This window comes from Scyliorhinus torazame, chromosome 8, assembly GCF_047496885.1.
Source record: "Scyliorhinus torazame isolate Kashiwa2021f chromosome 8, sScyTor2.1, whole genome shotgun sequence".
NCBI classification, from domain to species: domain Eukaryota; kingdom Metazoa; phylum Chordata; class Chondrichthyes; order Carcharhiniformes; family Scyliorhinidae; genus Scyliorhinus; species Scyliorhinus torazame.
Window position 1 is genome coordinate 253,037,790 of NC_092714.1, and position 13,646 is coordinate 253,051,435.

Below are 13,646 nucleotides of genomic sequence, written 5' to 3' on the forward strand. Positions count from 1 at the left end.
TGGAGTCTGCACGTTCTCCCCGTGTGTTTCTCCGGGTGCTCCGGTTTTCTCCCACAGTCCAAAGATGTGCGGGTTAGGTGGATTGGCCATGCTAAATTGCTCTTAGTGCTCTTAGTGGGGGTTACTGGGTTACGGGGACAGGGTAGATACGTGGTCTTCAGTAGGGTGCTCTTTATAAGGGCCGGTGCAGACACGATGGGCCGAATGGCCTCCTTCTGCACTGTAAATCCTATGATTAACACTGCAATGAAGTTACTGTGAAAATCCCCTAGGCGCCACACTGCGGTGCTTGTTCTGTACACTGAGGGAGAATTCAGAATGTCTCTCAACCTAACACCACCCCTTCCTTCCATTCAAAAAATTACAGTTCCCTCTGTGGAAAAACTAGAAAAGTTGTGTATTCATATTCTGGTAGAGATTTGTGAAACAATGGAAAATCATTGCTGCAGCAACCTTTTCCAAAGCAACAATATTATTAATAGAAGAAGAGCGATCTAAAAATGTAAACAAATCATGAACATAAGAATTGGGTTGCGAAAGCAATGGTCTTGATGCTGTTTGCACTGGGTCACATACTTGATAATAGTACTGCTTTCCAGTGCATTCTGACATTCTTCATTGTCAAACCTCTGCAATGGCGCTACTTTTTGTTTTTGTTCCAACTGTATCGATGTCACATTTTGGGACATGAGGTCCAGTAAACTGGCTTTTAAGTATTCTCTTTCATAAATTTAAACTGACTAGCTGGAAAGTTAGGTTTATTTTGTTTAAATTTTTTTTAAAGTCGTCAGTTACTAAGTTAAGCTGTGACAGCACATAATTGCCCCAGTACGTTACAGTGCAAACTTGGATATTCTTCTGAAATCAAATATAAATTGTTCCAGCTGTGATGAGAATGTTAATAGACTGAAGATGTTTGAAGTCCCATTTTAATATGAAGCCTGTCTTCCCAGGGAAGATTTCCCTATTTAATAACTAATGTCCTTTGCATGACTGCTTGGTTTGAAGTGATGAGAACCTGTCTGGAGAACAAACATTTATAATTGTATTGGATTTTTGTATTCCAGAATGCAATAGCCTTTCGGACTGCTCAGCACTCAAGAAGTTCATGAATTTAATGGAACCTGAGTTTTACAGAAGGTAGATCCCCACCGACAGTAACACTGACCTGATTTCTAGGATGATATAGTAGGTATTGCATTCATTTAATTTGATTATTACACTCGTTATCAATTATTTAAACATGCCAAAAATTCTTTCTCGTGTCTTGTGTGCATAGTGGAATGTAGTTATACAAAGCTGAAATCCTCAAGATAAATTCTTCCGCATTTTGTAAAATTGTAAACATTTTTTGATAAAATAGAAAAGGACAGAATCTAAAATGACAGAACCAATTTCCCCATCTCCATCTTGAAGTTTGTATCTTTCCAACAGATTTTATTTCAATTGCCTCAATTGGGTGAGACTACAAATTCAATATGATTCCATCTTGTCCTCCAAACAGAAGTTGGCACAGTAAGATGACTGATCTGAACTCTTAAACATCCAACTTCTACTTCTAAGTTAAGACTAAATGATCGGTTTGGATTTCCACGGGAGATTGTAGGGTTCATCACCTTTTCACCAAGCTCTCCGCATATCCCCAGATGCACTGGTTGATAGGCCCACTACCAGCAGGTTCATATACTGAAGAAGTAACAACTGTGCAAGATTCTTAATCCTATTACATTTCTACTTTACAGCTGTAAGATAATCCAATTATATCTTCCCATGAATCCCACAAATGTAAATTATGTTACACATGTCAATACCGGGGTGGGGGGGCAAAACAAAACTGGGTGGGCGGGATGCTTGGACAGCACCCCTGGTGTTACTTCTCTCGGTCGGTTTTCGCTGTTGTATGTTTGCCTCCACCTCGGCCATCTGTCGTTCCTTCCTCCTGTACTTCCTTACTCTCTGTTGCCCTGCTGTGTTTGTTGCGGTTGTTGTTGTTTCCTGTGTTCTCATTCCAGTTTGTGTTCCTTCGTCTTTCCTCCTCTTTGGCTCCCCTCTATTATTCTTTGCCTCCTGTCCTTCTTCCCTGCCCCCTTTTTCTCCCCCTCCCCCATCCCCTCCTCTCCCCCTCTGCAGTTCCCCTTTCTTTTCAGCTGTGCTTGGCTACACCCTCTTGCACTGGTTTCCCCCCCCCCCCCCCCCCCCCCCCCCCCCCCCCGGGGTCTTCCCTTTCCCCCACTTTTCTCTTGGCTACTTCCCCCTGGCTCTTGGCTACTTGCTTATTTATTTATTTGTTTGTTCGTTTGCCACACGCAGGACCTGGAACAGTTGGGTGAGTGGCTCCCAAGTTCTGAGGAAGCCATCCTCCGACTCCTGGATGGCGAATTTGATTATCTTCATTTGGAGAAATTCCGATAGATCGGACAGCCACGGCGGGCGATCAGGGAGGCATGAAGAGACCTGGCTGGTCTGATACCCCGAAGACCGCCACTTTCGGGCACGGCTTTGGACATCGCCTCGAAGAAGGCTGTCCAGCAAGTCTGGGGCAAGACCAGAACATGTGGGCGTGGTTGGCCAAGCCTCCTTGGCACCGTTCACATATGTCCTCCATCTCCAGGAAGAACCTACTCATTTGGGATCTTGTTACGTGGGCTTTACGTACCACCTTTAGTTGCGTTGGGTGGACTCTTGCGCATGTGGCGGTGAGGTTTTAAAAATAAATTTAGGAGTACTCAATTCATTTTTTCCAATTAAGGGGCAATTTAGTGTGGCCAATCCACCCACCCTGCACATCTTTTGGGTTGTGGGGGTGAAACCCATGCAAACACTGGGAGAATGTACAAATGCCACATGGACAATGTCCAGGAGCCAGGATTAACATGGGACCTCGCCGCCATGAGGCAGCAATGCTAACCACTGTGCCACCTTGCTGCGCATGGAGGTGGAGTTAACCCTATGCAGTGCTTCGCTCCAGAGCCCTCACCCTATTTTGGGCCCCAGGTCTTCCTCCCATTTCTTCCTCGTCGCGTCCAGTACAGTGTCAGCCCTCTCTTCCAGTCGTCCGTACATGTCGCTACATTTTCCTTTACCTGGAATGTTTGTGTCCAGTAATTCCTCTTGTAGTGTCTGTCGCGGTGGTTGTGGGTACGTCCTTGTCTCCTTCAGTAGGAAGTTTTTCAGCTGCAGGTATCTGAGTTTGTTTTCCTTAACTAGTTGGAATCTCTCTGTCAGTTTGTCCAGTGTTGTGACCCTGTCGTCAGTGTATAGGTCCCTGACTGTCAGTTTCCCTCATCCTCAGTGAAGCTGGCACGAACCTGTGGCTGTTGCAGATGGGGGCTTTGTCGAACATTTCGGTCAGGCAGAATTGCTGCCGTGTGAGTTGGAAAAAGGTCTTGGGGATATAGATCAGGAGAGATTCAAGTAGGAAGCGCTACCTGGGCAGCACGTTCATTTTGCTCGTCTGCATTCCCGCGACGGAGAGGGAGTGTGTTCCATCTTTGAAGGTCCTTTTTGACTTCCTTTGTCAGATTGGCAAGGTTCCACTTGTGAACCCCCGCCAGGCGGGAGCGATTTGGATCCCCAGGTAGTGGACTTTGTGTTGGGCTTGTTTAAACGGCAGTCCCCCCAGCGCTGTACCTCCTTCTGCATCCAGGGAGATGATCACCTCTGGTGTTCTCTCCCCAGAAGGGGGTCATGATCATGTTCAGCAGGCGCCTGATGTTTGATGTTAGCTATCTATCTTTTACAAAGCCTGTCTGGTCCTCTGCGACCACCTCTGGAACGCAGTTCTCCAGCCTTTTGGCTAGGATTTTGGCCTTTATTTTGGCGTCTACGTTTAGTAATGAGATGGGTCTGTATGACCCGCATTCCATTGGGTCTTTTGTCTTTCTTGGTATTAGCGAGATTGAGGCCTGTGCTAGTCAGGTGGCAGTGTGCCCCTAGCCAGCGAGTCTGTGAACATCTCCCGCAGGTGCGGGGCCTGTGCTGTCGCATATTTCTTGTAGAAGTCTGCCGCGAAACCGTCTGGTCCTTGCGCTTTCCCCGCCTGCATGGAGCTATACTCTCCATGATCTCTCCCAGTTCTAGTGGTGCTCCCAAGCCCCGTTTACTGTCCTCGCCCACAACTGGCATGTCCACTCCGTCGAGGAACCGTTTCAACCCCGAGTCCCCTTTTGGGGGCTCTGAGGCGTATAGCCCTCGGTAAAAGGCCTCGAAGGGTTTGTTGACCTTTTCTGGGTCTGTTTCTAGCGTGCCTCTGTTGTCTCTAATTTGCACGATCTCTCTGCCTGCCTGCTTTCTCAGCTGGTGTGCCAGCAGGTGGCTGACTTTGTGTCCGTGTTCGTATAGGATCCCCCGTGCCTGGTGGAGTTGGTGCACTCCTTTCCTCGTGGAGAGCAGATCAAAATCCATTTGTAGCATTTTCCTCTCCGCCAGGAGCTCTACGGTCAGGGCCTCTGAGTATTTACGTCTGCCTCCAGTATAGAGTCGACCAACTGCTGCCTGAGCTGCCCTTTCCTCCCTGTCTCTTCTCGCTTTGAAGGTAATAACTTCTCCTCTGATCATGGCCTTTAGCGCCTCTCAACGTGGAGGCTTCTCCGTTTTGATTGTTTTCCGTATTCTTTGCAAGTGCTATTGGTGCCCCGTCTAGGGCCCCGCTGACCATGACTTAGCGTCCCCCTGGGTCTGTAACCATCTTCGTCGCCTTAAACATCGTCCTCTTATTGATCAGTATTGCCAACCCCCTGGCCCTCGTCCCGTAACAGGAATGGAGGATCTGTCCCACTCAGCCCTTCATTGCCCGCAATCGGTCCTGCTTTCAGGTGTGTCCCATGGAGGAAGATTATGTCGGCTTTCATGTTTCTTCGGTGGGTGAAGTCTCTGGATCTTCTCACTAGGCCGTTGAGACCGCTGACCTTCCAGGTGACTATCCTGGTGGAAGATTTTTGTCTCTCCGCTCCTGTGGGATTAACCATACTTCCAGGTGGACGCACCCCTGCACTCCGGGGTCTCCTTTTGTTAGGCGGCTGTCCAAGATGGCCACTGTCACTGCTCCCCCCATGCGGTTGGCTCCCTGCATCCGGGATTTCCCTTTGTCCAAGGGGCACTCAATATGGCCACCAACTGTGCATCTGCCACGTGGATAGGCTCCTGTAACCTGGGGTCTTCTTTCGCCCAGAGACCGTACTGGATGGTTACTTGCAGTGCTTCTTTCCTGTGGTTAAAGTCCAACGGGTTTGTTTCGATGTCACTAGCTTTCGGAGCGCTGCTCCTTCCTCAGGTGAATGAAGAGGTGTGCTCCAGAAACATACATATAGACAAATTCAAAGACGCCAGACAATGCTTGGAATGTGAGCATTAGCAGGTGATTAAATCTTTACAGATCCAGAGATGGGGTAACCCCAGGTTAAAGAGGCGTGAATTGTGTCAAGCCAGGACAGTTGGTAGGATTTCGCAGGCCAGATGGTGGGGGATGAATGTAATGCAACATGAATCCCAGGTCCCGGTTGAGGCTGCACTCGTGTGTGGAACTTGGCTATAAGCTTCTGCTCGGCGATTCTGCGTTGTCGAGCGTCCAAGCGTTCTCCAAGGCGGCCTTCAGGACGCACGACAACGCACTCCTCTTGCTTGCCACTTCGCTTTCCCTTCTCCGCTGCTCTCGTTCTCTCGAACGAGGTCACGATCTCCGCGTGAAGTGGTCCCTCAGATGGTGGCTTGCCGCTTGTTGCTATTTTATTTCTCTAATCTTTATTATCACAAGTAGGTTTACATTAACACTGCAATGAAGTTACTGTGAAAATCCCCTGGTTGTCACTTTCCGGCGCCTGCTCGGGTACACAGAGGGAGAATTCAGAATATCCAATTCACCTAACAAGCATGTCCTTCGGGACTTGTGGGAGGAAACCGGAGCACCCGGAGGAAACCCACGCAGACACTGGGAGAACATGCAGACTCCACACACTGACCCAAGCCGGGAAACAAACCTAGGATTCTGAAGTTGTGAAGCAACAGTGCTACTCACTGTGCTACTGTGCTGCCCTTACTGTGCCAGGGTGTGTTTGGTGGGGTGGGGGAGGGCGGAGGGGAGCAACAAAAAAAAGTACAGCACATGAACAGACCCTTCAGCCCTCTAAGCCTGCGCCGACCGTGCTGCCCGTCTAAACTAAAATCTTCTACACTTCCTGGGTCCGTATCCCTCTATTCCCATCCTATTCATGTATTTGTCAAGGTGCCCCTTAAACATCACTATCGTCCCTGCTTCCACCACCACCTCCGGCAGCGAGTTCCAGGCACCCACTACCCTCTGTGTTTTTAAAAAAAAAACTTGCCTCGTACATCTCTAAACCTTGCCCCTCGCACCTTAAACCTATGCCCCCTCGTAATTGACCCCTCTACCATCCGGGACCCTGGAGAGAGGTGTTTCCTCTCTTTATCCCCATCCCACCCCTTTGTCGGCTCGTCGATGTGCTGTTGTTCCTTGCCAGGGCCCCTTATTGCTTTTCCTGCTGTCGCTGCTCCAGCCCACGTTCCACGACAAACCTGCCTGCCCCAGCAGGGGGTGTAAATAAGTGTTTTTTGCCTTGGTATATGACCCAGAGAGCTTCGCTGGGTACAGCATACAAAAGCGTATGCTGTTCTTGTACAGGGCTGATCTTGCCCTGTTGAACTCTGCCCGTTTCCTGGCCAGGTCAGCCCCAATGTCCTCATATATCCTTACTCTATGTCCTTCCCAGCTACAGTTCTTGGACTGCCTGGTCCAACGTAGGATTCTTTCCCGATCCTGGTACCGGTGCAGTTTGGATATTACTGCCCTCAGTTGTTCCCTAGCTTTGGGTTTCGGTGTACCCTGAATATTTCTGGTGGGTTGGGGAAAGTTTCTCTTCCCACCAGGTTCCCAGCATCTCTGCCATGTATACCATGGGGTCCCTGCCTTCAATCCCCTCTGGTAGGCCTACAATCCACAGATTTTTGCTGCCTTGACTGGTTCTCCTGATCCTCTACTGATCCCTTCAGACTATCTTGCATCGCCACCAACCTCCCCATCTCTTTCTCCAGTGCCACAATCCGATCACTCTGGTCGGTTACGGCCTTCGTTGAAAAGTGACTATTTTGACTTCCGGTGGTGGCTACGAAGGAGTAAGTTGCACATTTGGTGGCTCCTGCTCTGGTTGGACTTTTGGACCTTTCCTCCGAACGTTTTTCCTTAAACCGAAGGCTGAGGCAATTGGGCACCGTTTCCACGTATCAGTGTTTGGAGAAAAGACCCAGAAGTGCACGAAAAGGCAGAAATAGAAAGATAGGCAAGAGCTGTGCTGAAGCTGCAGCAGGAGATAACATGGCCGAGGACCGGATCCCTGGTGTGTCAGCAAAGCGATCAACGGAGCAGTTGATGCATGTCATCCAGGACGGCTTTGCCAAGCAGAAACGGGACTGCCTGGACCCGATTAAAGAGTCGATTGATCGGCTGGAGCGCAGATTGAACGCCCAGGATCGGGTGATCCAGAAGGTTGAGAAGGTGCTGGCTGAGCAGGAGGAGCATTAAACAGCGGTGGAGCTGGAGGTGGGGATGCTGCGGGACCAGCAGAAAAGGCTTCTGGAGAAGGTGGAGGACCTAGAGAATAGGTCCCGCCGGCAGAACCTAAGAATTGCTAGGCTCCCGGAGGGGTCTGAGGGACCTGATGCTGGGGCATATGTAGCTGATATGTTTGAAAAGCTGCTGGGGGAGGGGACATTCTCCCGACCCTTGGAGGTGGATAGGGCGTACAGAGCGCTTGCAAGGAAGCCGCGAACGGGGGACCCTCCGAGGGCAATGGTGGTGAGATTCCATAGGTTCCTGGACAAGGAATGTATTCTTCAGTGGGCCAATCGAATGCGGAGCTGTAAATGGGACAAGAGTATCCTGCGGGTGTACCAGGACCTGTGTGGAGGTGGCTAGGAAAAGCGCAGGCTTCAACCAAGTTAAGTCAATCTTCTCCAAGAAACGGGTGAAGTTTGGACTGCTGTATCCGGCTCGTCTCTGGGTCACATATGAGGACCCGCATCATTATTTTGAGTCGCCCAAAGACGCGCTGGACTTCACGAAAAGAAAAGGACTGGTAGGGGACTGAGAACTCTTGAAATTTGATGCAACTTGTTGGCTTATATTGTGTCTCTTTTTTTATTTTTTCTCTTCTGTGTTTGAGTTCTGTTTAAGAAGGGGAAAAAGTTTTTTCGTTTTCAGGTTTTCTTTTTGGTGGACGTTGGCAATGTCTTTTTCTTTGATGTGCACTTTTGTGGGATGGAGACGTGCTTGTTTGGGTTTCGGTGTTTTTTTTTCAGCTGGGTGATTGTGTGGGGATTGTTAGATCAGGGAATTTGTTTGTATGAGCGGGGGGGAGGGGTGTGGGGGGACAACAGGTGGGAGACTTTTTGGCACGGGTGGGGGCCACCAAGCAAGCTGGGTGAGCTAGTTCACGGAAGCGCAGTGGGGGGTGTGCATATGTTTTGTTTATTGTATGGGTTAGGTTTCAGAGTGGTGTTGCTGGGGGGGGGGGGGGTGTAATTGTTCTGCTGACGAGGGAGGGACTTTGGTTGAGGGACAGAGAGGAGGTCGGTGGCGGGGGCTGCTGGGGCGCAGGCTGGAGGAGGAGCGAGGCATGGGCTGAAGGTGGGCCCAAGAAAGGGGATGGCTGATCGGTTGGGGGGGGGCAACTAGGCTGATCACCTGGAATGTTCGAGGATTGAATGGGCCGGTGTTCGGGCACCTGAGAAGACTGAAGGAGACGCACCTTAATAATGGACCAGGTTAGATTGGGGAAAGGCTGTGTCAGTCAGGTCTTCCACTCGGGGCTGGATACAAAGACTAGAAGGGTTGCGATCTTGATTAATAAGTGGGTGATATTTGAGGTGGGTAGAATAGTTTCGGATGTGGGGCGTCGCTATATTATGGTCAGTGGTCAGTTGGAGGGGATGAAGGTAGTGCTGGTGAATGTATATGAGCCAAATTGGGATGACGTGGAATTTATAAAGAGGATGTAGGGGAAGATACCGGACCTGGACTTGCACGAGCTGATCATGGGAGGTGACTTTAATACAGTTATTGATCCTGGCCTGAATCGGTCATGCTCCAAAACGGGCAGGGTGCCAACAATGGCAAAGGAACTGAAAGGGTTCATGGAGCAGATGGGGGGGGGGGGGGGGTAGATCCATGAGCCGAGGTTGAAGGAGTTCCCCTTCTACTCCCACGTACATAAGGTATACTCTGGGATTGGTTTCTTTGTTTTGGGTAGGGCCTTGCTGGCAGGTGTGGTGGACACTGGGTACTCGGTGATCACAATCTAGGACCATGCTCCACACTGGGTTGACCTGCAGGTTAGTAAAGATAGCAATCAGCGCCCGCATTGGAGGTTAGATGTAGGGCTATTGGCGGACGAAGCGGTGTGCGAGAGGCTGAGGAAATGCATACAAAGTTACCTGCAGGTAAATGATACGGGGGTGGTCTCAGCAGCGGTGGTCTGGGAAGTGCTGAAGGCAGTGGTGAGAAGAGAGCTGATCGCGATCCGGGCTCACGGGGACAGGACGGACAGGGCAGAGATGGACTAACTGGTAAAAGCTTTCTACAAGTCGACAGGAGGTACGCGGAGACTCCCAAGATAGGGTTTCTAAGGGAACGGCAGAGGCTACAGGCGAAGTTCGGCTTGTTAACCACAGGGAGGGCAGTAGAACAGCTCAGAAAGGCGATGGGGGCGATCTACGAGCATGGTGAGAAGGCCAGCAGGATGTTTGCACAGCAGCTCAGAAAGAGGTAGGCAGCTAGAGAAATGGGGAAAGTTATTGACGGGATGGGAACTTAGTTGGGGACCCGGCAGGGAAAGTTATTGACGGGGATGGGAACTTAGTTGGAGACTCGGCAGGGGTGAGCAAGGCGTTCAGGGATTTCTACAGCAGGTTGTACAGGTTGGAACCTCCTGCGGGGCCGGAGGGGATGAGGCACTTCCTGGGGGGGCTGACTTTCCTGAAGGCGGACGGGTAGCTGGTAGAAGGACTGGGGGCCCCGATCGGGTTGGAAGAGATGGTGGGAGGGCTTGAAGGCCATGCAGTCGGGTAAGGCCCTGGGACCAGACGGGTACCCAGTGGAGTTCTACAAAATGTTCTCCGGGATATTGGGACCGGTGCTCATGATGGTGTTTAATGAGGCTAGGGAAAGAGGGGTTCTGCCCCAGACGATGCCACAGGCCACAATTCTGCTTATCCTGAAACGGGACAAGAACCCGGAACTATGTGGGTCTTACAGGCCGATTTTCCCTGCTGAACGTAGACGCCAAACTGTTGGCCAAAGTTTTGTCCTCCAGGATTGAGGATTGTGTTCTGGATGTTACTGGGGAGGACCAGACGGGGTTCGTTAAGGGCAGGCAACTGGTGGCCAATGTAAGAAGGCTGTTAAACGTGATCATGATGCCCCCGGAAAGTAGGAAGGTGGAGGTAGTGGTCGCGATGGATGCGGAAAAAGCTTTTGACCGGGTTGAGTGTGATTCTTTATGGGAGGTTCTGGGGCGGTTCGGATTTGGGAGGGGCTTTATTGACTGGGTCAGGTTGCTGTACCAGGCTTCTGTGGCAAGTGTACGGACGAACAGGACGACTTCGGACTATTTTAGACTGCACCGGGGGACGAGACCGGGGTGCCCCCTCTCCCCACTGCTGTTTGCGCTGGCTATAAAGCCGCTGGCAATTGGCCTGAGGGCCTCAAGAGGCTGGAATGGGCTGGTCCGGGGAGGTGGAGCACAGAGTCTCACTGTATGCGGACGACCTGCTTCTGTATATTTCAGATCCAATTGAGGGGATGGAAGAAATCATGGGAATTTTGGGGGAATTTGGGCGGTTTTCGGGGTATAAGCTTAATATGGGGGAGAGCAAGATGTTTGCGGTCCAGGCGAGGGGTCAGGAGAGGTGACTGGGGGAACTGCCGTTTAGATTGGTAGGGGACAGTTTCAGGTACCTAGGTATCCAAGTGGCGTGGGATTGGAACTGGCTACATAAATTGAACTTGGCCCGGTTGGTGGATCAGATGAAGGTTGATTTCCGGAGATGGGATGCGCTCCTGTTGTCTCTAACTGGTAGAGTCCAAATGGTGAAAATGACGGTCCTCCTGAGATTCCTGTTTGTGTTTCAATGTCTCCCCATCTTCATTCCGTGGTCCTTTTTTAAGCGGGTTAATAAAGTTATAGCGGGCTTTGTATGGGGGGTGGGGCAAGGCCCCGCGAGTGAGGAGGGTAATGCTGGAGCGGAGTCAGGGGTGGGGGGTGTGTCGGCATGGGTGCGTATGGAGGTGGCTTCTTGCAAGGGCACAAGTTTGGGGGCGCTGATAACTGTGCCTCTGCTGTTCCTGCCGGCGCGGTACCCTTCCAGCCCCGTGGTGGTGACGGCCTTGTGAGTCTGGGGGCAATGGAGGAGATATGTGGGAGCATCGGTCTGGTCCCCAATCTGCGTTAACCACCGGTTTGCCCCCGGGGAGGATGGACGGGGGGTTCCGAATATGGCGAAGAGCGGGGATTGAGAGGATGTGGGACTTGTTTATAGAGGGGAGCTTTCCGGATATGAGGGCGCTGGAGGAGAAGTTTGCATTGGCGGGGGGAAACTAATTTTGATATCTGCAGGTGCGGGACTTTCTGCGTAGACAGGTACCGACCTTGCCACTCCTGCCGCTAAGGGGGATTGAGGACAGGGTAGTTTCCAGAGGATGGATAGGTGAGGGGAGCGTTTCTGACATTTATAAGGAACTTATGGGATCAGAGGAGACGCAGACCGAGGAGCTGAAGCGAAAGTGGGAGGAGGAGCTGGGGGGAGAGATAGAGGAGGGCCTTTGGGCGGATGCTTTGAGTAGAGTCAACACGACCGCAACTTGTGCCAGACTCGTTCACCAGGCTCAAAAGACAGTGGCCCAGATGAGCAGATTCTTTGGGGTGGAAGATAGGTGCGCAAAATGTGCGGGAGGACCAGCGAACCATGTCCACGTGTTCTGGGCATGTCCAAAGCTGAGGGGATTTTGGCAGGGGTTTGCTGACGTCATGTCCAAGGTATTAAATACAGGGGTGGCATTGAGTCCAGAGGTGGCGATTTTCGGAGTGTCACAGGATCTGGGAATCTAGGAGGAGAAAGAGGCAGACGTTCTGGCATTTGCTTCCCTGGTAGCCCGGAGGCAGATATTACTAGCATGGAGGGACTCAAAGCCCCCGAAGTCGGAGACCTGGCTTTCGGACATGGCTATCTTTCTCTGTTAAGCCTTGAGAGGTTCACTGTTGGGGTTTGCCCGGAGGTGGCAACCATTCATCGACTTCTTCGCGGATAATTAATTGTCAGCGGTGGGGGGGGGGGGGGGGGGGTTAGGTTAGCATAGATTAGGGGGTTAATTAATGGTGGGACTTGTTGGGGAGGGAGGTGGTATTTGCACTGGTTATATTTTCATGTACCTTGTTCGTATAGCTGCTGTCACAATGCCAAAAAAACCCTCCATAAAATGTTTATTTTTTTAAAAAGCGACTATTTTACGGGTCCACGGGAGGAGAGCCACCTGACGTGCGACTGCTTAGCACATCACCGGAAGTGCCCCACAAATGTATTCTGAATGATTCTATCAGAAATGAATTGTCTGCCTTCAAAGTAATTTCAGCAGCATTGTCACTATTTAAATTGTTCTCATTATTGCAATTATGCTAGTATATTGTAAATATGAGACTGAAGTTTAATATCTTCATTCATACCACTTTATACTTCTGTACTTTGTTTAGGTATGAAGCAATGATTATTTTACTTGTTCCCCACCATCTAATAGTGTACATCCTTGATCTGAGTTGGCACTAATGACCAGTTCATCAAGATTATCCATTGAAATAACTTTTTTGTTGGATTGTTTATTTGGCTGGATGGTAGAGTTGCTTTGCGTACAGCTCAGTGCTGCTTTCTGGTAGTTCTCTTGTTCATTTTTTCCTGCTACCCTCCCCTAAAAAGCCCTCCATGCACGACTGAAGGGAAATGGAATGCTGTTGCAATCAATTATTCTATATATTCTACTTGATGTCAACTTAGTCTCATGTATATTTTGATCAGGCTATTTTGGAACCCCCCCCTTAAAAAACAAAAACAAATGACAGGTAATAATCTTGCAAGCAACTAATAAGTGGTAATGAGTTAAAGATTGTTCTTGTGGTTTTAGTGATGTTTGGAAGGCAGTTAAGTAAAACTCCAGGTTTTTGTTGTTCTCCAAGCTATTTGATTGAACTCCAGCCTTGTACTCGCTGCCAGATAATTGTTCTATATTTAAAAATCTGAGTTCATGCTTGGATGATTAACTTAAAGACATGACATTTATAATTGCTTGTGCTTGTCCCTCTTGGTTTGTAACACAAGTATTATAGTTTATAATGTGCTAGCACTGCACTGATATTTAGTGTGAACATAGTGCAGATATAAAAAGCAAACTGACTTTTGGACATCTGAAATAAGAAGAAAAGTATGTAGTAGATCAGTGCTGATTGGGAAAGATTTGATAATTCAGGTAATGCCTTGAAAGACCATACTTGAAATGTTCACTTATCCTTTGACCAGCTTTCCTTTTGGCATTTTCTGTTTTGATTATCAAATAAGTGCTGCATTTAAATTGCTTTCTAAAATAGCTCTGA

The 13,646-nt window shown here is 49.6% G+C and overlaps 1 protein-coding gene across 5 annotated transcripts in view; it reads left to right on the plus strand.

The window, feature by feature from the left end:
- The window catches only part of LOC140428543 (nuclear receptor coactivator 3-like), a 326,952-nt gene that overhangs the window by 131,824 nt on the left and 181,482 nt on the right, over positions 1–13,646 (plus strand). For 4 of the 5 annotated variants that reach the window (XM_072515137.1, XM_072515136.1, XM_072515143.1 and 1 more), the window contains exon 2: positions 1,068–1,188. The gene's annotated coding sequence lies outside the window, so the exon portion shown is untranslated. Of the gene's footprint in view, positions 1–1,067; positions 1,193–13,646 lie in introns of all 5 variants that reach the window. The other variant, XM_072515140.1, reaches the window with a different exon arrangement.